Raw genomic sequence first — 25,262 nt, 5'->3', positions numbered from 1 at the left:
GCCACTCCAGGGCAGCATCCGGCAATAGCAGCTGACCCTAAGGATCAACAACGTTAATTCAGATTCTCAAACAGGGCAGGACGTCCACTTGGGACAAGTTCAGACAGTGCAGACAGGACGGCCACTTGGACAGATTCAGACTGACAGGTCTCGGGATAGCAGACAAGTACCGCCGATGCGGTTTCAGGATACGGACACCACCGAAGCGGTCACAGGAACAAAGACAAACTATACTGGACTAATGGGACACAGCAACATACAGTTGCACACACCAAACCACCTAACAGTAACTATAGGGGTTGCTCGGGCACCTACCTATTGGAGAGGGTGCCTTTTATACAAGATGCCTCCCAGCTATTGTCTGGGAGACACCTTGCAGGTGAACACATTACTAAATGCCTCCCAGCTGTTAACTAGGGGCATTACAATGTGAGCGCACTGCCCCTTTAAGAACAAGAACTGTGACGCACATACCAGGAAGTAGCAGGAGACAGGAGCTGTGGACTGCGCCGAGGAGCGGGGCAATGAGTAAGCCAGCAGCCCTGCATTGAGGGAGAAGGGGACACCATGCAGGGGCGCCAACCATGGCGCTACACCATACACAATTTATAATACTGGTGGGTGTCTTCCTAGGTGGTAGTTGAGACCATGGGCCCCTTCGGGAACTAGAGTCCTGGAGTAACTACTACCCTTATAACTTCTATACCCATGATTAAAACACTCTCTGTAGAAAAGCTGCATCTGAATTACCGGAAATGTTAACTTTTGGCCAACAGCTATCTCTTCCTGCCAAGTATCCATGTGTTTTAAATGAGGAGAGCTTCATACTCATTAGATTAAAGTTGGACAGACTTTGCCTCTTTCAGTATTGTAGATTGTAAGCTCTTACGAACAGGGTCGTCATTATTTTTGCTTTAATTATTGTATAATCTTTAGCTATGTTACCTATGACTATTGTATATGAACCTCTGAATTGTAAAGCGCTGCGGAATATGTTGGCGCTATATAAATAAAGATTATTATTATTATTTCAGTAGAACTGTCTAACCATCTGATGTGTATGGGGGCCTAGCGTCTCACGGAGAGAAGGACTAGACACTAGCACTTCAATTGCCGATCTATTTGTCTTCAGGGGAAATAAGTTGAAAAAATATTGAATGTTTGTCTGAACCAGGCATTCATGTGTATGAGTCAGTCGGGGGAGAAAGCTTACTCATGCCCATTGACAGATATGTTTGATAGATGCTTACCTCCCAGCAGTACAAAAGAATTTAAAGGGATGGTCCGAAACTAAATTTAATTTTCATCCTAAATATCTATTTAATGTCATAATCTAATTTTTTTTTCTAACACACTTTAATTAAAAATTCCCCATCCTTCTCTCTTTACGCTAACTGCTTTATTTCTTTTCTACTACTTCCTCTGAAGACGCTTTGTTTGAGAATCCTCAGTGCATGCTGGGATACTCAAACGAGTCGCCATCAGTGGGCAGAGGCTGCGGTCACTGCTGCAGCCTATGCTTCCTCCCTGAAACAAAGCGTCATTAGTGACCTTCGTTTCAGGGGTTGGGCTAGTCCCTGCTCTACTGAGCATGTGTCGATTGTCAATTCCCACATATGCTCAGTAGATTTTTGTCACTGTGGACTGTTCTTCTCAGTGCACATTGACAATGCACTCTCTCGCGGATCTGATCAGAAGTGACAAGGAAGCAACAGAGTGCACTGTCACTGCACAGTGTAAGTAAAGTGTAAGTAAAGAACTTGCAAGCAGAGACCAGCACTGCCCCTCAAGTAATGTCACTTACAGTGGGGCGCTGGTGTCTGTTCGCTTGTTCTGTCCTTACAATACGCACTGACAGTGCACTCTCTTGATAGCTCATCACTTCTGATCAGAGACGGCGAGAGCGCATTGCCACTGTGCACTGAGTAGAACAGTGCACAGTGACAAGAATCTGCTGAGCATCCGTTGGAATTGACAACCGGTGCATGCTCAGAAGAGCAGGAAGTAGCCAGGCCCCTGAAATGGAGGTCACTGATGACGTTTTGTTTCAAGGAGGGGGCAGGGGCTACAACTGTGACCACAGCCTCTGCCTCCTGATGACGACTTGTTTGAGTATCCCAGCATGCGCTAGGGTTTCTCAAATAAAGTGACATCAAATAAGAAGTAGTAGAAAAAAATTACAGAAGTTAGAGTAGTTAGAAAAGGATGGGGATTTTTTTTAATTAAAGTATATTAGAAAAAAGATTAGAATATGACATTAGATATTTAGGATGAAAATAACATTTAGTTTTGGACCACTCCTTTATGTGTTGAAATTCAACTTCTTTCCCTCTGTTGGGGGAGAGCCGGGAGGCCCCCATACCGACTAGATGGCTGGCCACCAAATTCATGAGGACATCTTGGCTTTTCTCTAACCGGTCTACAGACGTTAGAGGCCAGAGAATTTGCAACCCACCAATTACGAATTTCACTGAATTTCCATACATAGCCTCCAATGAGATCAACCAATGAAAGCACAAGAAACTTCATTAAATTCTGACGTATACCTGTATATAATTGTGAAGTAATCAATATTCAGTAACTGCACACTGTCGAAGATACATGGATGCTCGATAATTGTCGGCAGAGCAGACGTTTCGGCTCTCCACATAGTCTATGAAGCCAGTATTTTATTTCCTGCAAGTAAATTTTGACAAATTGCACATTAATTTGCTTAATCTTTCCATGACAACAGCAAGCTTAACATGTCACTTAGCAAATTAGTTAAGTACACAATACAGTTGATTTTTCTATTTGCCAATTTGCTCTCGGTTTGGAGCCAGGTCTGGCATAAATTTGCCGGCTTTGACTTTGTGTGAAAAACACCTGTACGTAGAAATGATTCAATGTGAAATGTTGTGTGTTTGCAGCTGCTGGCTCCGCGTGTAGGAAGCCTATTGAATATATCATTGTCTGTAGACTTCGCTGAATACAGTGTCCCCTTCTTCCCAGAGTGTGAGAATTACAAGTCTTACAATCAGCTCGTGTCATAGCAAAAAGTCAAGGGAATCGGAATCACTGATACAAGGAATTTCAAGAGAGGCTTTTTTCTCAGCGCCCTCCTTCTGCGGCTGGCACCTGGATTTACGAGCTCGAAGGTTATGCATCTGTACTCATTGCTCTGTTAATTTAGATAATTAATTAATTAGCGCCTCATTACAATCGATCTGGAACAGTTGCCATGAGTGTTTAGCACTGCCAGTATATATTTTTTTCACATCTATTGACCTTGTGCGGTGAAAATCCTTTCAACCCCAGATTAAACCAACAAAGTTGTATATGTTCAGTCTTGGATTAGTATAGCAGGAAACAGGACAAACCCACAACTAATGATATAAAATGTACTAAGACTAAAAAAAAATGAAAAGGGCTAAAATAATTATCTCTGCCACTTATGTCCTAGACTAGGCTTATTTTACATCAGTATTTATAAGCCAAAATCAGGAGTGGAGCAATCAGAGGAAAACTATAATAGATACATGTCACCACTTCTGTATTTATCACCCAGTCTAGGTTTTGGTTTACAGATACTGATGTAAAATACTGAGCAAATACTGAATGTGTGAAAAACTTTTAATGGGGCTGACCAGAAAAATAAAAAGAAAAAAATTATTTAAAGGGTTCAGCACTGGCTCTCTCGGGGCTCACGTTACATTGTTATGTCACGCAATCCCTACTGCCAATCAGCGGCTGCTTCATTGTCCCCACCTTCAGACATAACTGACATTAGGAGGAAGCCAGAGTTGCAACTGTTCTCTCACTTCCTCTGGATGTCTGATTTCTCTGAAGGAGAGAAGAGTGACCCGGCCGCTGATTGGCCGCAGGGATTGCGTGATATAACAATGTCACAAAAGCCCTGGGAGAGCCAATGCTGATACCACTGGAACGACACTGGCACCAGAGATGAGGATAGGTACTATTATTTTACTTGGGGGGGAACATAGGGATTGAGAAGGGGTTGTCTGAGTAGAGGACAACCCCTTTAATTTTTAATTTCCATCCAATGCTTTAGCTATTTGAGCAATGGGTTTGGGAATGGTGTAGACTGGTATGTTCCTGGTTGGTATGCTACTTTTTTCAGCAGAAACCTCCCCAGAATAAAGTGACCCTCCAGTCTGATGTGATAGTGTAACACTATGGAGTGAAAGATTAGTGCATTTCCAGGGTGCTCTCCTGCTCCTGAATTGTACCACTGATTCGGTGTTTTAGGATCCCATTTTCTTTTAACCAACATGGCCACTGTGGGTCTCTCACTACTCTATGCACATTGCATCAGGAGCCTGAGATATTCTCCCTGTTCTCACAATGGTGAGCGCTGCTCACAATGTGGTAGGAGTTACACAGTTGTCAATGGAATCAATGGGCTGGCCATGTGCACAGGTCCTTCGGAGCGAGAGGCCTCTAGAGAATGTGTTTTCTAAACAAGACAACCAGTTTGGGCAAACACTTGGCATATGAAGATTAATGTAGATAAATGTAGAATAATGCACCTAGGACGGAGTAATCCTATTGCTGCATATACATTAAATGAGAGTATACTTGGTACTACAGAACAGGAGAAGGACTTGGACATTCTGGTACAAGTAAGCTGAGCAGCAGTACTCAATGTCAAGCAGCAGCCACAAAAGCAAACAAGATTTTAGGATGTATAAAAAGAGAAATAAAATCCTGCGATCCCAACGTACTGTTAGCCCTTTATAAATCACTGGTGAGGCCACATCTGGAATATGGGATCCAGTTTTGGGCTCCACATTTTAAAAAGGATATTCAGAAGTTAGAGTCAGTTCAAAGGTGGCAACTAGATTATTTCAAGGGATGAAAGGCCTCTCATATGATCAGAGGTTGGAAAAGTTGAACTTGTTTAGCTTAGAAAAATGACGCCTCAGAGGAGATCTCATTTACATGTATAAATATATGTGTGGTCAGTACAAAAGACTAGCACATGACTTATTCCTTCCAAAGACCATACTAAGGACCAGGGGGCACTCATTACGGGTGGAAGAAAGGCGATTCTGGCACCTAAACAGGAAAGGGTTCTTTACAGTCAGAGCAGTTGGAGTGTGGAATGCCGACCACAAGAGGTAGTGATGGCCGACAGTATAACAGCTTTCAAAAAAGGGCAGGACGATTTCCTCGATACACATAATATTGTGGGCTACAGTTAAATTAGACAAAATATTACACCTATAGTAGTACATTTAATACGATAATAGTAATTACATACCTATTATCATAATTAGGTTTGATTCAGGGTTCTAGGACTGATCGCCTTTTCTCGGGGTCAAGAAGGAATTTTTCCCCGTGATGCAAATTGGTTGAATGTGTCCTGGGGTTTTTGCCTTCTTCTGGATTAACAGATTTAGGCATAGGGATTTTAGTAATACCATTACTAGAATCACAAGAGTAATACAAAATATAAAACTGATTAAAAAATTATAAACGGGTTTTTAATTGTAATAGTGCAGCAATGATAAAAATGGTAATAATACATTTGTGAGGCCAAGTCCCAGTAAGTTAGTATGTTAGTGTAGCGAGTACATTTGGGGGAGAAAGGTTGAACTGGATGGACTTAGGTCTTTATTCAACCTACCTTACTATGTTACTTTAAAGGATATTTTTACTTTCAACACAGTGGATCCCAAACGCTTGCTGTCATGTAAAATAAAAAAATCAGATGCTACTCACCCTCTCGGGTCTTTGTGTTTTGGCTGCAGCAATGACGCTACATTGACAGCTCGTATCACCACTTCAGACAATCAATGAGCTTAGCAGTTTGTGCAAAGGCCATCTACATCGACAGAACTACTGAGCTCAGTGATTGGCTGCAGCATTGATGCTCGCTTTGGTCATGATGTCACTACTGCATCCAAAACTCAAAGACCCGAGTAGCGGTGGAGATCCGGGAAGGTGAGTATTATCCAGCTTTGTTGTTTTACATGTGACGCGCGCCCTGGGCCGTGGGGATACCCGGTGCCGGGTGTAATGCACACGCCCGGACTGACTGGCGTGTGCATGTTTATGTAGTGATTCCACTGTGCCAGGAACCGGAGAGTGCCTGGAGGGGCGTAACTAAGTATGTGCCCGATCCGACCAAGGTCGCACGACGGCATACGACGCCAGTGCACCAGGGAGGAACCGAGCAGAGGAACCAGGGTCTACTCCAGGTCAGACTCCGGACACGGCTGTTGACCCACACCGGGGAATACTGGAACAGGCAGACTAGAGCGCAGGCTGGGTAGGGTCCAGTACAGACTGGGAGACAAATTCGAAACCGCAGACGCGGTGGACAGGGCCGAGCAAAGCGAAAACCGCAGACGCGGCGGACAGAGCTGAGCAAAGTGAAAACCGCAGACGCGGCGGACAGAGCTGAGCAAAGCGAAAACCGCAGACGCGGCGGACAGAGCTGAGCAAAGCGAAAACCGCAGACGCGGCGGACAGAGCTGAGCAGAGCGAAAACCGCAGACGCGGCGGACAGAGCTGAGCAAAGCGAAAACCGCAGACGCGGCGGACAGAGCTGAGCAAAGCGAAAACCGCAGACGCGGCGGACAGAGCTGAGCAAAGCGAAAACCGCAGACGCGGCGGACAGAGCTGAGCAAAGCGAAAACCGCAGACGCGGCGGACAGAGCTGAGCAAAGCGAAAACCGCAGACGCGGCGGACAGAGCTGAGGAAAGCGAAAACCGCAGACGCGGCGGACAGAGCTGAACAAAGCGAAAACCGCAGACGCGGCGGACAGAGCTGAGGAAAGCGAAAACCGCAGACGCGGCGGACAGAGCTGAGCAAAGCGAAAACCGCAGACGCGGCGGACAGAGCTGAGCAAAGCGAAAACCGCAGACGCGGCGGACAGAGCTAAGCAAAGCGAAAACCGCAGACGCGGCGGACAGAGCTGAGCAAAGCGAAAACCGCAGACGCGGTGGGAACAGGGCTCTGTTCACACGGAGCAGACTAGAAGGGAAAGGCAGAACCAGATACCCACAGGGTACTTGCAGAGAAGTAGCGAGTGGACCACAAACTCACAAACGGAAGTACAGTGACAACGAGCAGGAGTTAGGTACGAGTTCAGACTCTGCAGAAAAAGGAAGGGAACGGACATAGAGGCAAAACAGGTAAAGGATATGTCACGGGTGTGTCGCCACGAAGATCGTCACGATTACACAGCCTGACTTCTCGCAGCTGACTTTTTGGTGCTTTGTGTTTCTCAGCAGTGAGGGAGTTAATTCTCTCTCTCTCTGTGCTAGACGAGGTCCAGCCTCGCCCAGCTGCAATCAATGTTGCTGTAGTTAGACTCCTTCATATGCCTGCTGGTCTGTTAGGGAAGTGTCGGTGAAAGCTTTTCATGCAGACTAACAGAGCGGATCGTGGCATTTGGAGTTTAAGAGATAAGTGTATTTGGAGAGTTTTTTCCCTTCCTCGCTTTATCATTTATCTCCTTTCCCGTTGGTGTTCCCTCTGTTGTAGTTGTGTAGTTTTTGTATGCAAGGTGATTTTGGTTTTTCCCTTGTACTGTCTCGTGCGTCTAAGTACTGTGTGTGGGCATATTATTACTTGTCCCCTTTTGTAGTGATCGGGGTCCTTCTCAGGACTAGATTACTTTGGTGCAGGGATCCTCAGGAGGTAGGGGTTACGCTGGCGGCCTGGACCTCTGTACCTTTAACAGTACCTCCAGGTTGAGGGATTAGTCAGGGCCCCAGCTTAGGGTCAGCTTAGGCCCCCTACCTCCAGTATACAGTGACAGCGTGACATTTTCACCGACCTGCTTAGTTTTTCTCCAGCTACCATGGATCCAGTAGCCGGTCTAGCTCGGCAGTTGCAGAGCTTGTCCATGGAGCTGACGGACGTTAGGTCCAAGGTTTTGTATCCTCAGGAGCAAGCCGGACCAGAACCTAAAGTAGCTCTCCCTGACAGGTTCACTGGGGGGCGGGACAAGTTTTTTGTTTTCCGGGAGGCATGCAAGCTGTACTTTCGGCTGCGGCCTCGGTCATCGGGGAGTGAAGAACAAAGGGTGGGAATTGTCATCTCGCTCCTACAAGGGGACCCACAATCTTGGGCGTTCTCTCTTCCCCCGGGCTCCCCGGTTCTCCAGTCAGTGGATAGGTTTTTCGCTGCTCTGGGACTCGTATATGATGACCCTGATCGGATCTCCCTTGCTGAGTCTAAGTTACGTAGGATCCAGCAGGGAGATCGTCCGGCGGAGGAATTCTGTTCGGAGTTCCGCAGGTGGGCCACGGACACCCAGTGGAATGACCCGGCTCTTAGGAGCCAGTTTTGTCAAGGTTTATCCGACAAATTACAGGATGTGTTGGCACAGTATGACTCTCCCGCGTCACTGGAAGCCGCTATGGCCCTTGCTATTCGCGTTGACAGACGGCTTCGGGAGAAGTGTGGGATAACTCTACCCCCTGTGATGACTCCACCTCCTACAAGGTCCCCTCATATGGTTGTTCCCCTGGTCAGTCCAGAGGAGCCTATGCAATTAGGTGGGACATCATTTCGGGGGAGGGGACCGGTGGTGCGCCATAAGACAGGAAGGTGTTTCTTCTGCGGGAGAAAGGGACATTTTATTGGGGGGTGTCCATCCCGTCCCTTGCAGAGTGAAGAGTCGTCGGAAAACTGTTGATCCCAGGTTGTGTGGTGGACGGCAATCTGGGAGTAGGTATTTCGTCCCTAGGTTCGTCTCAGTTTCTCGTACCGGCGGAAGTGGTGGTGGGTACGAGAACTGAGAGGATATCTGTTCTTCTGGATAGTGGGGCCGGGGCTAATCTGGTTGATGCTCGGTTTGCCCGGGTTCAAGGTATGCGATTGAGTGAGTTGGCTAAACCCATCCCCATATTCTCGATCGATGCCAGGCCTCTCGGTCAGGGAAGGTTTTTGCAAGCTGTTCATAATGTAAAACTTCAAGTGGGGGCGATACATAAAGAACTGTTGTCTTGCTACGTGTTGGAGGGTCTTCCCACTCCTATAGTGTTGGGCCTTCCTTGGTTAACTAAGCATAACCCGGTTATTAATTGGCAAACCAGAGAGATAAGCCAATGGAGTAAATTCTGTAATAAAAACTGCATGAACACGGTCATCGGTGCGGTTACTCCTTGGGTATTACCTCCATTTCTGGCGGACTTTGAGGATGTATTCTCGGAGAAAGGGTGTCAGGAACTACCTCCTCATCGCGAGTATGACTGTTCTGTAACACTGCTCCCTGAGGCCAAGTTACCTAAAGCTAGGTTGTATAACCTTTCTGGTCCTGAGAGGCAGGCCATGAAGGATTATATTTCAGAAAGTCTGGCTAAGGGGCATATTAGACCTTCATCTTCACCGGTGGCTGCAGGGTTCTTCTTTGTTAAGAAGAAAGATGGAGGCCTACGCCCTTGCCTGGATTTCCGTGAACTTAATCGGATTACGGTCCGGGATCCGTATCCGCTCCCACTTATTCCCGATCTCTTTAATCAGATCGTGGGCGCCAAATGGTTCTCTAAGTTGGATCTCAGGGGGGCGTACAATCTGATTAGGATGAAGGAGGGGGATGAGTGGAAGACGGCGTTTAACACTCCGGAGGGGCATTATGAGAACCTTGTCATGCCATTCGGTCTGACTAATGCCCCGGCGGTGTTCCAACACTTTGTTAATGACATTTTTCGCCGCCTGGTGGGACAGTTTGTTGTCATATATCTGGATGATATCTTAATTTACTCGCCGGATCTGGTGTCTCATCAGGAGCACGTTAGGCAGGTGTTACAGATCCTGCGGGATAATAAACTGTATGCCAAATGGGAAAAGTGTGTGTTCGCCGTACAGGAACTCCAGTTTTTAGGCTTCCTGGTTTCAGCATCTGGTTTTCGTATGGACCCTGGGAAAGTGCGGGCAGTTCTTGAGTGGGATCGGCCAGAGAATCTTAAGGCACTACAACGTTTCCTGGGGTTTGCGAATTATTACCGGAAGTTCATTCGTAATTTCTCGTCCATGGTTAAGCCTCTCACAGACATGACTAAAAAGGGGACGGATTTTTCTAGGTGGTCTGACAAGGCTTGTCAAGCATTCTCCTCCTTGAAAAAATGTTTTGCCTCGGCACCCATACTCATTCAACCTGATGCGTCACAGCCATTCATTGTAGAGGTAGACGCTTCCGAGGTAGGGGTGGGAGCAGTATTGTCACAAGGTTCGTCCCCTGGTAAGTGGCATCCGTGCGCCTTTTTCTCAAAAAAATTGTCGTCCGCTGAGAGGAATTACGATGTCGGCAATAGGGAACTCTTGGCCATTAAGTTAGCTTTTGAGGAGTGGCGCCATTTTTTGGAGGGGGCAGTCCATCCGGTCACCGTCATCACCGATCACAAGAACCTGCTATATCTGGAGTCCGCGAAACGTCTGAATCCCAGACAAGCTAGGTGGTCATTGTTTTTTACCAGGTTTAATTTTGTCGTTACATATCGTCCTGGGTCAAAAAATGTAAAGGCGGATGCCTTATCTCGTAGTTTCCCTGGGGCCGGGAATACGGACGACCCGATTCCTATCCTTCAGGAGGGGGTGGTGGTTTCGGCACTATGCTCTGAGCTGGAGGAGGAGGTATTGGAGGCTCAGGGGGACGCCCCTGTTGGACCTCCGGGGAGACTGTTTGTTCCAGATCAGTTGCGACAAAAGGTGATCGAGGCACACCATAACTCAGTTTTTGCAGGACACCCGGGGAGTAGAGCAACTGTGGATCTCCTCTCGCGTCGGTTTTGGTGGCCTAACTTACATAAGGAGGTGGTAACTTTTGTCGCGTCCTGTGGGGTTTGTGCGCGCTCTAAGACCTCACATACCCGTCCGTCTGGGGCCCTCTTACCTTTGAAGATCCCGGAGCGTCCTTGGACTCATCTGTCTATGGACTTTATTACGGACCTCCCTCCGTCTTCGGGTAAGACGGTCATACTCGTTGTAGTGGACAGGTTCAGCAAGATGGCACATTTTATCGCTCTTCCGGCTCTCCCTAATGCTAAAACTCTTGCGCAGGTGTTCATTGGGGAGATTGTGAGGCTTCACGGGGTACCCTCCGAGGTGGTGTCTGATCGGGGGTCTCAGTTTGTGTCCAAGTTCTGGAAGGCGTTTTGTGCACGGCGGGGGATGCATTTGTCGTTCTCATCGGCTTTTCATCCTCAGACCAATGGTCAGACGGAACGTATGAACCAGAGCTTGGAGACATATCTCCGGTGTTTTGTGTCAGAGAACCAGGAGGACTGGGCTTCTTTCTTACCTCTGGCAGAGTTTGCTCTTAATAATAGGCGGAGCGAGTCCACTGGTAAGTCCCCGTTTTTTGGGGCATATGGTTTTCACCCCCAGTTTTGTACTTTCAGTAGGGGGGGCTCTTCGGGGGTTCCTGAGGAGGAACGATTTTCCTCATCACTCGCTTCAGTATGGAGAGGGGTGCTGAAGAATCTGAATACTATGGGGAACCGATACAAACGTATGGCTGATAGGAGGAGAGTGTCTGGTCCGGACCTAAGTGTGAACGATCGGGTATGGTTGTCTACCAGGAATATAAAACTTAAGGTTCCCTCCTGGAAACTGGGTCCCAGGTTCATCGGGCCGTACAGAATCAGTTCTATAATTAATCCGGTGGCATTCCGTCTTGACCTCCCCCCTACGTTTAAAATTCACAACGTGTTCCACAGATCGTTGCTTAAGAGGTATGTGGCGCCGGTGGTACCGTCACCTTTACCTCCCCCTCCAGTGGTGGTCAATGGTAACTTGGAGTTCCAGGTATCGAGGGTCATCGATTCACGCTTTAATCGCCGGTCCCTTCAGTACCTGGTTCATTGGAAAGGGTATGGTCCTGAGGAGAGGATGTGGGTTCCTGCGTCGGATATTAACGCAGACCGATTAGTTCGGGCCTTCCACACGACTCACCCGGATAAACCTGGCCCTGAGGGTCCGGAGGCCCCTCGTAGAAGGGGGGGTACTGTCACGGGTGTGTCGCCACGAAGATCGTCACGATTACACAGCCTGACTTCTCGCAGCTGACTTTTGGTGCTTTGTGTTTCTCAGCAGTGAGGGAGTTAATTCTCTCTCTCTCTGTGCTAGACGAGGTCCAGCCTCGCCCAGCTGCAATCAATGTTGCTGTAGTTAGACTCCTTCATATGCCTGCTGGTCTGTTAGGGAAGTGTCGGTGAAAGCTTTTCATGCAGACTAACAGAGCGGATCGTGGCATTTGGAGTTTAAGAGATAAGTGTATTTGGAGAGTTTTTTCCCTTCCTCGCTTTATCATTTATCTCCTTTCCCGTTGGTGTTCCCTCTGTTGTAGTTGTGTAGTTTTTGTATGCAAGGTGATTTTGGTTTTTCCCTTGTACTGTCTCGTGCGTCTAAGTACTGTGTGTGGGCATATTATTACTTGTCCCCTTTTGTAGTGATCGGGGTCCTTCTCAGGACTAGATTACTTTGGTGCAGGGATCCTCAGGAGGTAGGGGTTACGCTGGCGGCCTGGACCTCTGTACTTTTAACAGTACCTCCAGGTTGAGGGATTAGTCAGGGCCCCAGCTTAGGGTCAGCTTAGGCCCCCTACCTCCAGTATACAGTGACAGCGTGACAGGATAGGAGAGAGTTCAGACTAGAACTGAGTGTACGGAGGAGACCGACACTGCAGCGGAATACAGGAGCGGGTCTGGGAATACGGCCCCTAGAAGGCGGGAGGAACAGGCTAGGAGCGAGTTCAGACAGGCCTGGAAATACAGCCTACAGGATAGGCAGACAAGAGAACACAGACAGGACTCAGTTCAGACACGGGAACTGATACCGCAAGGCAGGAGACATAGACAGGACTCAGTTCAGACACGGGAACTGATACCGCAAGGCAGGAGACATAGACAGGACTCAGTTCAGACACGGGAACTGATACCGCAAGGCAGGTAACATAGACAGGACCTGGCATGTCAGAGACAAAAGCCAACTGACAGGGCAAGATGCTCAGGCATCAGTTAATTGGGGCAGCTGATTTAAATACCAGGTGATAGACAGCAATAGGCTGAGGATGCACAAGGGGTGTGCCTGCAGCAGGTACAAAAACCAGGAAGTGATTGGGCGCCGCCCTTAAGCAGCAGACACAGAAGCAAACAGACAGCATGGAGGGAAGCCAGAGAGACACCCTGGACTGGAGATCAAGTACGCGCTCTTGCACAGTGGGAGATGGACCACTATGCAAGGACGCCGCCAGGTATGTTACAGTACCCCCCCCCTTACGCCCCCTCTTCTTCAGGCCTGCCAGAATGTTCCGCAGGGAATTCGAGGGCCAATCCTTTACTTCAAGGAGATCACTTCCACTGTCCACTGGAGAAACTGGTCTCATCTGGGTAGCTAGGATGCTACCTCCTATCCAGCCATCCTCAGCAACAGACGAAACGGGTGGAGTACCAGGAACAGCACACAAGGAAGTCTCTCTCCACTTATTATCAGGTAGCACCCCAGAGGGTTCAGGAGACAACTGGAAGTCCTCCGCCGGGTTGAAGGAGTGCAGAGACTCGGGGGTAACCTCTGCTTCGGGGTACATCTTGTCAAACTCACAGGATGAAATGGGCGAGGTATCAGGTACAAGGTGTAGAAAAGTCCCTGTTACCTTGTTATCTGGTGGTACCCAGGAGGATTCAGAAAACAACTGGGGGTCCTCCGCCGGGTCGGAATAGTGCAGAGACTCGGGGGTAACCTCTGCTTCGGAGTACACTAGGTCGGACTCGCTGGATGAAGCGGGCGAGGTATCAGGTACCGAATATAGAAGAGTACCTGTCCATTCGTTATCAGGTAGCACCCCGAAGGGTTCAAGAGACAACTGGAGGTCCTCCGCCTGGTCGGAGGGGTGTAGAGACTCGGGGGTAACCTCTGCTTCAGAGTACACTAGGTCGGACTCGCTGGATGAAGCGGGCGAGGTATCAGGTACTGAGTATAGGAGAGTACCTGTCCATTCGTTATCAGGTAGCACCCCGAAGGGTTCAGGAGACAACTGGAGCTCCTCCGCCTGGTCGGAGGGGTATAGAGACTCGGGGATAACCTCTGCTTCGGAGTACACTAGGTCGGACTCACTGGAAGAAGCGGCCGAGGTATCAGGTACCGAGTATAGGAGAGTCTCTGTCCATTCGCTATCAGGTAGCACCCCGAAGGGTTCAGGAAACAACTGGAGGTCCTCCGCCTGGTCGGAGGGGTGTAGAGACTCGGGAGTAACCACTGCTTCGGAGTACACTAGGTTGGACTCAGTGGACGAAGCGAGCGAGGTATAAGGTACAGAGTATAGGAGAGTCTCTGTCCTTTCGCTACCAGGTAGCACCCCGAAGGGTTCTGGAGACAACTGGAGGTCCTCCGCCTGGTCGGAGGGGTGTAGAGACTCGGGAGTAACCTCTGCTTCGGAGTACACTAGGTTGGACTCACTGGACGAAGCGAGCGAGGTATCAGGTACAGAGTATAGGAGAGTCTCTGTCCTTTCGCTACCAGGTAGCACCCCGAAGGGTTCAGGAGACAACTGGAGGTCCTCCGCCTGGTCGGAGGGGTGTAGAGACTCGGGGGTAACTACCACTTTGGGGTACCCATTGTCAGGCTCACAGAACGAAGCGGACAAAGTATCGAGTACCGGGTGTAGAGAAGTCTCTCTCCATTTGTCATCGAGTGGTATCCCGGAGGATTCAGGAGGCAACTGGGGGTCCTCCGCCAGGTAGTAGAGGTGCACAGACTCTGAGGTAACCACAGCTTTGGAGCATCCTTGGACATGCACACCGGTTAAAGTGGGTGAAGCATCTGATGCCGGGTGCAGGAAGTTCTCCTGTGTGGAGTCTGGATGGGCAGAAGTCTCTTCGGGCAGGAGAACTGGTGCACTACCCACGCACATTACCCGTTGGGGCTTCTCCGGGATACAGGGAGATGAAGCTTCAGTAGGGACTTCAAGGTTGGGGTCAGGAGGTCTCAGGGAGGACAGACCCTGGCGTGACGGCTTGCCTCTACGTCTAGCACGTCTGGACTGCCTCTTGAGGTTGGGAGAAGTATTCCAGAAAGCGTAGTCACCCTGTGAGGATTCTGGGTGGGCAGTAGTCTCATTGGACTGGAGGAGTATTGCGCTACCCACACACATTACCCATTGGGGCTGCTCCGGGATATTGGGAAGTGAAGCTTCAGCAGGAGCCTCCGGGTTAGGATCATTGAAGACCATTAGAAAGGCCACCAGGAAGGCCATTAGGTCCAGGAGGATCGGATCCTGTGTTTCATATAGGGGGTTGATCCATTCCAAGGCATCACCCGCCAGGTAAGACATAATGAATGCCACCTTAACCCGATCGGTGGGAAAACATAGATGGTAGAACTTGAAGTGTAGCATGCATTGCTCCACAAATGCACGACTTTGTCTTGGATCCCCATAATAACGTAGTGGATCCGCAGGAACGAGAGCAGATAGATCCATCTGGACGGGTGCGTAATTCGCCTGGAACTCAGCTAAGGGAAAAAAAAAATTATTTATTTATTTTAATGCATGTATTCGCTGGAAAACTTCTCAGAGAGCGATGGCCGTGGGGCTCTACGGGAACCATGGCCTGAGCATGCTGTAATGCACACGCCCGGACTGACTGGCGTGTGCATGTTTATGTAGTGATTCCACTGTGCCAGGAACCGGAGAGTGCCTGGAGGGGCGTAACTAAGTATCTGCCCGATCTGACCAAGGTCGCACGACGGCATACGACGCCAGTGCACCAGGGAGGAACCGAGCAGAGGAACCAGGGTCTACTCCAGGTCAGACTCCGGACACGGCTGTTGACCCACACCGGGGAATACTGGAACAGGCAGACTAGAGCGCAGGCTGGGTAGGGTCCAGTACAGACTGGGAGACAAATTCGAAACCGCAGACGCGGTGGACAGGGCCGAGCAAAGCGAAAACCGCAGACGCGGCGGACAGAGCTGAGCAAAGCGAAAACCGCAGACGCGGCCGACAGAGCTGAGCAAAGGGAAAACCGCAGACGCGGCGGACAGAGCTGAGCAAAGCGAAAACCGCAGACGCGGCGGACAGAGCTGAGCAAAGCGAAAACCGCAGACGCGGCGGACAGAGCTGAGCAAAGCGAAAACCGCAGACGCGGCGGACAGAGCTGAGCAAAGCGAAAACCGCAGACGCGGCGGACAGAGCTGAGCAAAGCGAAAACCGCAGACGCGGCGGACAGAGCTGAGCAAAGCGAAAACCGCAGACACGGCGGACAGAGCTGAGCAAAGCGAAAACCGCAGACGCGGCGGACAGAGCTGAACAAAGCGAAAACCGCAGACGCGGCGGACAGAGCTGAGCAAAGTGAAAACCGCAGACGCGGCGGACAGAGCTGAGCAAAGCGAAAACCGCAGACGCGGCGGACAGAGCTAAGCAAAGCGAAAACCGCAGACGCGGCGGACAGAGCTGAGCAAAGCGAAAACCGCAGACGCGGTGGGAACAGGGCTCTGTTCACACGGAACAGACTAGAAGGGAAAGGCAGAACCAGATACCCACAGGGTACTTGCAGAGAAGTAGCGAGTGGACCACAAACTCACAAACGGAAGTACAGTGACAACGAGCAGGAGTTAGGTACGAGTTCAGACTCTGCAGAAAAAGGAAGGGAACGGACATAGAGGCAAAACAGGTAAAGGATAGGAGAGAGTTCAAACTAGAACTGAGTGTACGGAGGAGACCGACACTGCAGCGGAATACAGGAGCGGGTCTGGGAATACGGCCCCTAGAAGGCGGGAGGAACAGGCTAGGAGCGAGTTCAGACAGGCCTGGAAATACAGCCTACAGGATAGGCAGACAAGAGAACACAGACAGGACTCAGTTCAGACACGGGAACTGATACCGCAAGGCAGGAGACATAGACAGGACTCAGTTCAGACACGGGAACTGATACCGCAAGGCAGGAGACATAGACAGGACTCAGTTCAGACACGGGAACTGATACCGCAAGGCAGGTAACATAGACAGGACCTGGCATGTCAGAGACAAAAGCCAACTGACAGGGCAAGATGCTCAGGCATCAGTTAATTGGGGCAGCTGATTTAAATACCAGGTGATAGACAGCAATAGGCTGAGGACGCACAAGGGGTGTGCCTGCAGCAGGTACAAAAAGCAGGAAGTGATCGGGCGCCGCCCTTAAGCTACAGACACAGAAGCAAACAGACAGCATGGAGGGAAGCCAGAGAGACACCCTGGACTGGAGATCAAGTACGCGCTCTTGCACAGTGGGAGATGGACCACTATGCAAGGACGCCGCCAGGTATGTTACACCGGGCCTGTAGATGCTGGGGGTTGTAGTCACCGTGGCGGTGACCCGGTCCGTGACCCAGGGCGGTCAAACCAGGGTAGTCTATGTATATCTGTTATATATAGTCCGACTACGCCACCTGTGGGATGCGGTTATTGGGAACCGCCGCTGCAGAGCAGTCCACTGAAGCTGATGGTGTGTGCAGCAAGGTGATGTGACTCCCCACAGGAAGAGTGGAGCTTCAGAGCAGCGTGTATGGATGATGGTGGTGATAGTGCCTGGATCAGTAATGATAACACGGAGTCTTTGCGGTGCAGTCCTAGGGTCTTTACTGGAGGCAATTATATAGGCCCCAACTGGAGTACTTGCTAGGGATAAGGACCTGGTCAGTCTGGGAGCAATCCTAGAATCCTCCTGGCCAGGTGGAGTTGTAGGCCTGCCGTTCTGACTGTACTCTTTGGCTATCCCGCTTATAGTCGTGTTGTAGCCCACGTCCCTGAGTGTGACGTGCTGTGCTCACCCGTATGGCTGGCGACTCGGATCCCGTGTATTCCTCGCTCCTCTGTGGCAGTACTGGTCCTTTCGTGTGGCTGAGCCCCCAGGCTTCTGTTGGGCCAGGAGACCAGCAATCCCCTGCCCTGCGGTATCTGCTGCTGGGTATGCAATCCCCACAGCCTCGGACTCCGGTGTCCGGTCCTCTGTGTACACTGGCCAGGACGAGCTAACTCTAGCTCCAGTCCCTGGCTCCTAGCTCCTTCGTGTCCTGTCAGACTCCTGACACTAGACTGGCTAACCCCGCCTCCAGATCCAGTTATATAGGGCAGGATCCTCCCCTTTCTGGTCTGGGGCAGGAGGTGTTGCATGTAATGTGTTCCTGACCAGGAAACTCCTATTTTGCTCCCAGACACGGTATTACTACTGTTAGAACCCTCCTGTTAGTTTTTTCTATTTTGCTGGTCACATGACTTTTTGCCTGTTTGGTCCAGCTCTGCCCTCCTGGCCTTGCTGGACTTCATTGTTACATTTACTCTTAAGCTAGCCAGGTGCCTTGTACCTTACTCTGTAGTCTGCTTGGTCTTTTGACCACTAGTACTTTTTGTTTGTTTGTCTTTGCTCTGCTACAATTTCTGCTAGGAGGTGTCCAACTATATCCCAGTCCTTAGTTCTTGTAGGGACCCCTCCCTTATATCTATAGGTCTGCGTTCAGACTAGCCGAGGACTTAGGCGGGTCTGTTCACAAGGAACGGGTCTCCCGCTGCATCGTAGGGAATCAGCTTAGTCCTATTGTAGGGACAGTTTACCTATCTTTCCTTAGTGTTTGTAGCAGTTCATAACAGTAAGTCCAGCCCAAAAATAAAACACTCTAAGGAAAGAAATCCTGATTTCAGCATGGTGTCGTTTCAGGAGTTGGCTCATCGCCTGCAGGGACTGTCTTTGGAGGTGGCCGAGCTCCAGCAACACGTGAGTAGCTGTCCTGGAGCGCATTTTTTCGAACCGAAGGTAGGACTGCCAGATTTTTTTTATGGTAAACGGCAAGATTTTTTTTCCTTTAAAAACGCTTGTTTATTATATTTTCGTTTAAGACCCAGATCCTCGGGGAATGAATCACAGCGCATTGGGTTTATAATGTCACTTTTGCGCAAAGAACCACAGGGATGGGCCTTTTCTCTACAACCTAATGATCCGTATTTTAGATCTGTGGAAGATTTTTTTTCTGCTATGGGGTTGTTGTATGATGATCCTGATCGAGTCTCATCTGCTGAAACTGAATTAAGACGTTTGAAGCAGGGATCAGGTGATGTGGAAAATTATTGTACATACTTCAGAAGATGGTCGGCTGAAGTGGACTGGAATGACTCAGCATTAAAATGTTTGTTTCTTGATGGTCTAGGTGAAAGGGTTAAGGATCTGCTGATTGCCTTCCCAAAACCTGGAACCTTGCAGGAGGCAATGCAATTAGCCATACGTGTGGACAAGAGACTGCGTGCTAGGAGTAATGAAGAGAAATCGACTGCTATGGCAGCTCCTAGTTTTCAGAGAGTCTGTTCGGAGGGTGGAGAACCGATGGAGATTGGGGCGATGTCACCCCACTCTCAGGAAAAAGACCGCATGTTTGCTAAAGGATTGTGTTTTTATTGCGGTAAATCTGACCACTTTATTAAGAACTGTGTGCTTCGTTTGAACAACGAAAAAAAAAAAGAGGTCAGTTACGCCCGCATAGCTTGTTTAAACTCAAAAGGAGTATTTCTTTCTGGAAGCACCTCATTCCAGGAGGAGTTGATTGAATTTCGGGTATTTGTGGATTGTGATTCTACACTCAATGTGATTGATGAGGGTTTTTTGGAAAAATGTAAATTAGAATCCAAACTTTTGTCATCTCCTATTTCTGTGGTTGCTGTTGATGGCGCTGCCTTGAAAGGTATTACTCACAAGGTTTTTGAATTTCCCCTCACCATTAATGGTATCCACCAAGAGAATTTGGATTTGGCGGTATTAAATAATTTGCCTGCTCCAGTGGTTTTGGGGTTACCTTGGTTAAAATTGCACAATCCTGTACTGGACTGGTCTACCAATGAAATTAAGTCTTGGAGTCCTAAGTGTTATGATAGATGTTGCAACGGTCGCATTGCTGCTGTGGAAAGAGGGGAATTACCTGTACCTATTCAGGATTTTTGGAAGTTTTTTTCTGAGGAGGAGTCGCAAGTTTTGCCTCCTCATAGGTCTATGATTGTACTATTGAGTTTGTCCCTGGAGCAACTCTTCCCAAGAGTCGCTTATTTAATCTTACTATCCCTGCGAGAAAGGCCTTGGAGGAATACATACAGACAAGCTTGGCCGCCGTTCACATTAGACCTTCTACATCACCTGTGGCTGTTGGATTCTTTTTTGTAAAAAAAAAGGACGGCGGTTTACGTCCATGTCTGGACTTTCGCGAAATTAATAAAATTACAGTACGCAATTCCTACCCACTGCCTTTAATTCCTCACTTGTTCAACCAGTTAGTGGGGGCCAAGTGGTTCTCTAAGATTGATCTCCGGAGGGCATACAATTTGTTACGTATGAAGGAAGGTGATGAGTGGAAAACTGCTTTTAACACTCCGGTAGGTCATTTTGAGAATCTGGTTATGCCTTTTGGTCTTACCAACGCACCAGCGTTTTTTCAGAACCTTATTAATGACATACTAAGACCGTTGATCGATAAGAATGTGGTGGTGTATTTGGATGACATTTTGATTTTTGCGCCGGATCTGGAGTCTCAGTGGCAGAGCGTACGTGAGGTATTGCAGTTGTTAAGCGTCAATTCACTTTTTGCTAAGCTGGAGAAATGTGAGTTCGCTGTGCAGAGAATTAGTTTTTTGGGCTACATTATCTCCAGCGAGGGATTTGAGATGGACCCGGTGAAGGTTCAGGCGGTTCAGGAATGGCCTAGGCCTATTGGTTTGAAACCAATACAGAGATTTTTGGGTTTCGCCAATTATTACAGAAAATTCATTAAGAATTTTTCTATAATTGTTAAGCCGCTGACCGATCTCACCAGGAAAAGTGCGAATACGGCCCAGTGGACTACTGAGGCCATTGAAGCTTTTGTGTATCTCAAGGAGAGGTTCAGTTCTGCCCCCATCCTTATGCAGCCTGATGAGACCAAGCCTTTTTTGGTCGAGGTTGATGCTTCTTCGGTGGGGGTCGGTGCTGTTTTGTCTCAGGAAAACAAGGATGGAGTACATCCCTGTGCTTTTTTTTCAAAAAAATTTTCTGAGACCAAACTTAATTACGATGACGGTAATCGGGAATTGCTGGCTATTAAACTCGCATTTGAACATTGGCGTCATCTCTTGGAAGGTGCTAAATTTCCCATTCAGGTTTTTACTGATCATAAGAATCTGATCTATCTTGATGCTGCCAAGCGCTTGAATGCCCGTCAAGCTAGGTGGGCACTTTTTTTTCGCGGTTTAATTTTTCTGTTACTTACATTCCGGGTATCAAGAATGTAAAAGCTGATGCTTTGTCTCGCAGCTTTTCTCCCATGGTTGGTACCGAGGAGGAGGAGAGCATTTTACAGGAAGGTGTTGTGATAGCAGCATTGGACTCCGTTTTGGAAGATGGGATTCTGAAAGCCCAGGAGGATGCCCCATCTAACACTCCCCATGGGAGGTTGTTTGTGCCTAGGAACTTTAGGAGAGATTTGTTTGTGGAGTGTCATGAGTCTCGGTTGGCAGGTCATCCAGGAATTTCGGAGACTAAGAGACTTGTAGGTCGCAGTTTTTGGAGGCCTGGGTGGCAGAAGGAAGTCATTAAGTGGGTGCGTCAATGTACTGTGTGTGCTAGATCTAAGTCTTCACATGCTCCTGCTGCTGGTTTTCTTTGCCCTCTGGAGGTTCCTAGTGCTCCTTGGACGCATCTTGCTATGGATTTTATTACTGACCTTCCTGCCTCTGAGGGTTTCACTGTTATCTGGGTGGTCGTGGACCGTTTTAACAAGATGTGTCACTTGGTTCCCTTCATCAAACTGCCCTGCGCTAAGACACTCGCTAAGGCTTTTGTTAAAGAAATTGTCAGGCTCCATGGCGTTCCTACCGACATTGTTTCCGATAGGGGACCTCAGTTCGTGACTCGTTTTTGGCATGCCTTTTGTGACAGGTTGGGAGTCCATTTGTCATTTTCATCTGGTTATCATCCTGAGTCTAATGGACAGACAGAAAGAAAGAACCAGGATGTTGAACAGTTTTTGCGTTGTTTTGTGGCTGACAATCAAGAGGGGTGGTCTGAGTTTCTGCCACTGGCTGCATTTGCTCTTAACAACCATACAGCCTCTTCTGCTGGGTGTTCTTTTTTTTGTTGTACTGGGAGACATCCGTCGTTTGGGTCATTCTCCAAATTGGTATCGGCTGTGCCGGAGGAGGAGAATTTTTCCGGTGATTTGGAGAGAGTTTGGACTGATGTACGTCGTAACCTTCAAGAGGCTAACAAAAAATCCAAGAGGTACTTTGACAGGAAACGTCAAGAGGTTTTGTTTACTGTTGGTGACATGGTTTGGTTGTCCTCAAGGAATCTGCGGTTGAGGATTCCTTCTAAGAAATTGGGCCCGAAGTTTGTGGGTCCGTTTAAGGTGCTTCAGGTAGTTAACCAATCTGCTGTTAGGTTGGAGGTTCCTACCTCCTGGAAGATTAATCCGGTGTTTCATGTTTCCTTATTGAAAAAAGCTGATGTTTCTGATAGGGACGCCACTGTCTCTGTTCCTCCGGTGGAGGAAGACGGTGAATATGAAATTTCTCGCATTCTTAATTCTAGATGGCATAGAGGGAGATTGCAGTATCTCGTCGCTTGGAAAGGTTTCGGTCCAGAGGATAACTCCTGGGTAAGGGCGGATGATGTCTTTGCTCCTAGACTTGTTGGAGCGTTTCACAGGAGGTTTCCTGATAGACCTGGACCTGGAGAACCCTCCTGTTAGTTTTTACTATTTTGCTGGTCACATGACTTTTTGCCTGTTTGGTCCAGCTCCGCCCTCCTGGCCTTGCTGGACTTCAGTGTTACATTTACTCTTAAGCTAGCCAGGTGCCTTGTACCTTACTCTGTAGTTTGCTTGGTCTTTTGACCACTAGTACTTCTGTTTGTTTGTTTGTCTTTGCTCTGCTACAATTTCTGCTACGAGGTGTCCAACTATATCCCAGTCCTTAGTTCTTGTAGGGACCCCTCCCTTATATCTATAGGTCTGCGTTCAGACTAGCCGAGGACTTAGGTGGGTCTGTTCACAAGGAACAGGTCCCCCGCTGCATCGTAGGGAATCAGCTTAGTCCTATTGTAGGGACAGTTTACCTATTTTTCCTTAGTGTTTGTAGCAGTTCATAACAACTACCACTGTGGCAACCAGACCCTCTGGGGTGCCACATTCCCCCCTAGTAAATCTCAGTACTCCGGGACTGAGCATATTTTGCAAAAATACAACAGGTAACAATAATACAGTAACATTAGAATATTACAAACATTACAGTCTTTATAGGTCACGGTATCATCCGTAACCATGTGTCCATTCCACTGAAGATGTAGTTTGAGGGACCCGTCCCAAACCCTCCACGGAGGCCCTGGGTGGCTACAGGGCATTGATGATCCGGATGTTGGACCACGTCTTCAGCCACTTCCACGGGTTTTTGTTCTGTGGTCTGGCACAAAAAGGGGCACTTTACAGGTGCAACTATTTACAAGCAAAGTTTTTGGTTATCCATTGTCCATAACCTGAAAGTCTTTTTTGGACCCTGTCGGGTAACTGGAAGAACATATTTAATACACACATATACAACATTTGCAATAATACAGTTATACATTACACTTTAAATTCTCCAACGAGCAGGGATCTGACCTCTGGTGATTCTGGTAGACCTACGTAACACACTGTCTGTCTGTGTTCTACCTTGGTCCCCTGTATTTACCCCTGGTGTGGTGGGCTCAATGTTCACCTCACTACAGGTGTTTGGAGGTGTCTCTGGCAGGTTGGGCAGCTTCCTACGGATCATTTGGCTTACCGTGGGTACGACAGGCTCGCTACTAGCAGAGGGTAGATTCTCCTGGTCTGCTGATGAGGAATCTTCTGTCTCCGGGGCCAATGGTTCTTCCAACTCTACTGAGACTTCCGTAGCTTCTTGAGGGGCTGGTTGGAGAAATGTAAGGACTGGCACCACTATAGCATTATTCACTTGCGTCCATGACCGGGGAAATTCTCCGAGTACTGTGCTGACCATTTCTTCCACTTCTTCTGCGGGTTGAGGGATATCTTGGTCTTCTTTAGCGTGTTGCAGCTGCTCGGGACATTTCTTCAGGTGGTCTCTGGAGACTGTTGCTGTTGTCTCACCTCCGTCCTTACTTATGAGGCACACCTTGGTGTTATCATGGTTTGAGGGTAGAATGGTGTACGGCTCTTTTTCCCACTGGTCATCCAACTTGTGGAGTCGCCTCTTCCTCTTTAGGACTTGCTCTCCAGGTGACAGGGGAACAGCAGGTGCATGTTGATTGTAAGTCTTCTCCTGCCTTTCTCTTGCTTGGGACAGACTTCTTTCAACACTTTCTTGTACCTTACAGTATTGCTGTTGCCGCTCAGTGTCCCAATCCGCATCCGGTGAGGCGTCCTCTGGTGTCAGAACTCCCATATCCAGATCGATGGGCAGCTTACCAGGTCTTGCTCTCATCAGGTAAGCAGGTGTGCAGTTGGTGGAATTCACTGGGATATGATTGTAGAGGTCCACTAGGTCTGGCAACTTTTCTGGCCACAGACTGCGTTCCTCCAGGGGCAATGTCTTCAGTAGGTCTATCACCACCTGGTTCATCTTTTCACACATCCCGTTGGTCTGGGGGTGATAAGTCGTTGTCCTGATCTTCTTGCAGCCGTACAGGTTGCAGAACTCCTGGAATACCTCCGCTTCGAACGCCGGACCTTGGTCAGTTAACACACGTTCTGGGTAACCATGCGGGCGGCAGAAGTGCTGTTGGAAAGCTCTGGCTGCTGTCTGAGCCGTTTGGTCCTGCATGGCACTACTACCAGGAACCGGGAGTAGTGGTCTACGATGGTGAGAGCGTAGACATAGCCTGACCTGCTCGGGGATAGCTTCACATGGTCCAGGGCTATCAGTTCGAGTGGCTGCTTGGTGATGATGGGCTGCAGGGGAGCCCTCTGGCTGTCACGGTCTTTTCTTCTCAGGTTGCATGGTCCGCATTCTCGACACCACCTCTCGATTGCTTTCCTCATGCCAGCCCAATAGAACCATTCACGTAGCAGGACTTCCAGCTTCTTCCACCCGAAGTGTCCTGCTCCATCGTTTTACGCTTCCAAGACCATAGACGCATCCCGCCTCGGGACTACCACCTGCCAGACCAGCTCATGTGTCCGTGAGTTGACAGTTCTTCGACACAGCTTCCCTTCATAGATGAACAGCTTGCTCTTTTCTTTCCACAGCTGTTTGGTCTCTTCTGGAGCATCTGAATCAGGGTATGAGTCAGCTTGTGTCAGCAACTCTTTGACTAGGCGAACAGCC

At 48.8% G+C, this 25,262-nt stretch overlaps 1 long non-coding RNA gene across 1 annotated transcript in view; it reads left to right on the top strand.

The window, feature by feature from the left end:
* The first annotated feature begins 485 nt into the window (after positions 1-485).
* The window catches only part of LOC141264200 (uncharacterized), a 260,087-nt gene continuing 235,310 nt past the window's right edge, over positions 486-25,262 (top strand). The window contains exons 1-2 of the long non-coding RNA XR_012319823.1: positions 486-617; positions 18,646-18,702. This is a non-coding gene — a long non-coding RNA (uncharacterized lncRNA). The remainder of the gene's footprint in view (positions 618-18,645; positions 18,703-25,262) is intronic.

This window comes from Phyllobates terribilis, unplaced genomic scaffold (genome assembly GCF_046119375.1).
Source record: "Phyllobates terribilis strain yellow unplaced genomic scaffold, ASM4611937v1 Scaffold_4__5_contigs__length_816908805, whole genome shotgun sequence".
Lineage (NCBI taxonomy): Eukaryota > Metazoa > Chordata > Amphibia > Anura > Dendrobatidae > Phyllobates > Phyllobates terribilis.
The sequence above is the reverse complement of the archived record's forward strand: the minus strand, read 5'-3'. Positions and strand labels throughout refer to the sequence as shown.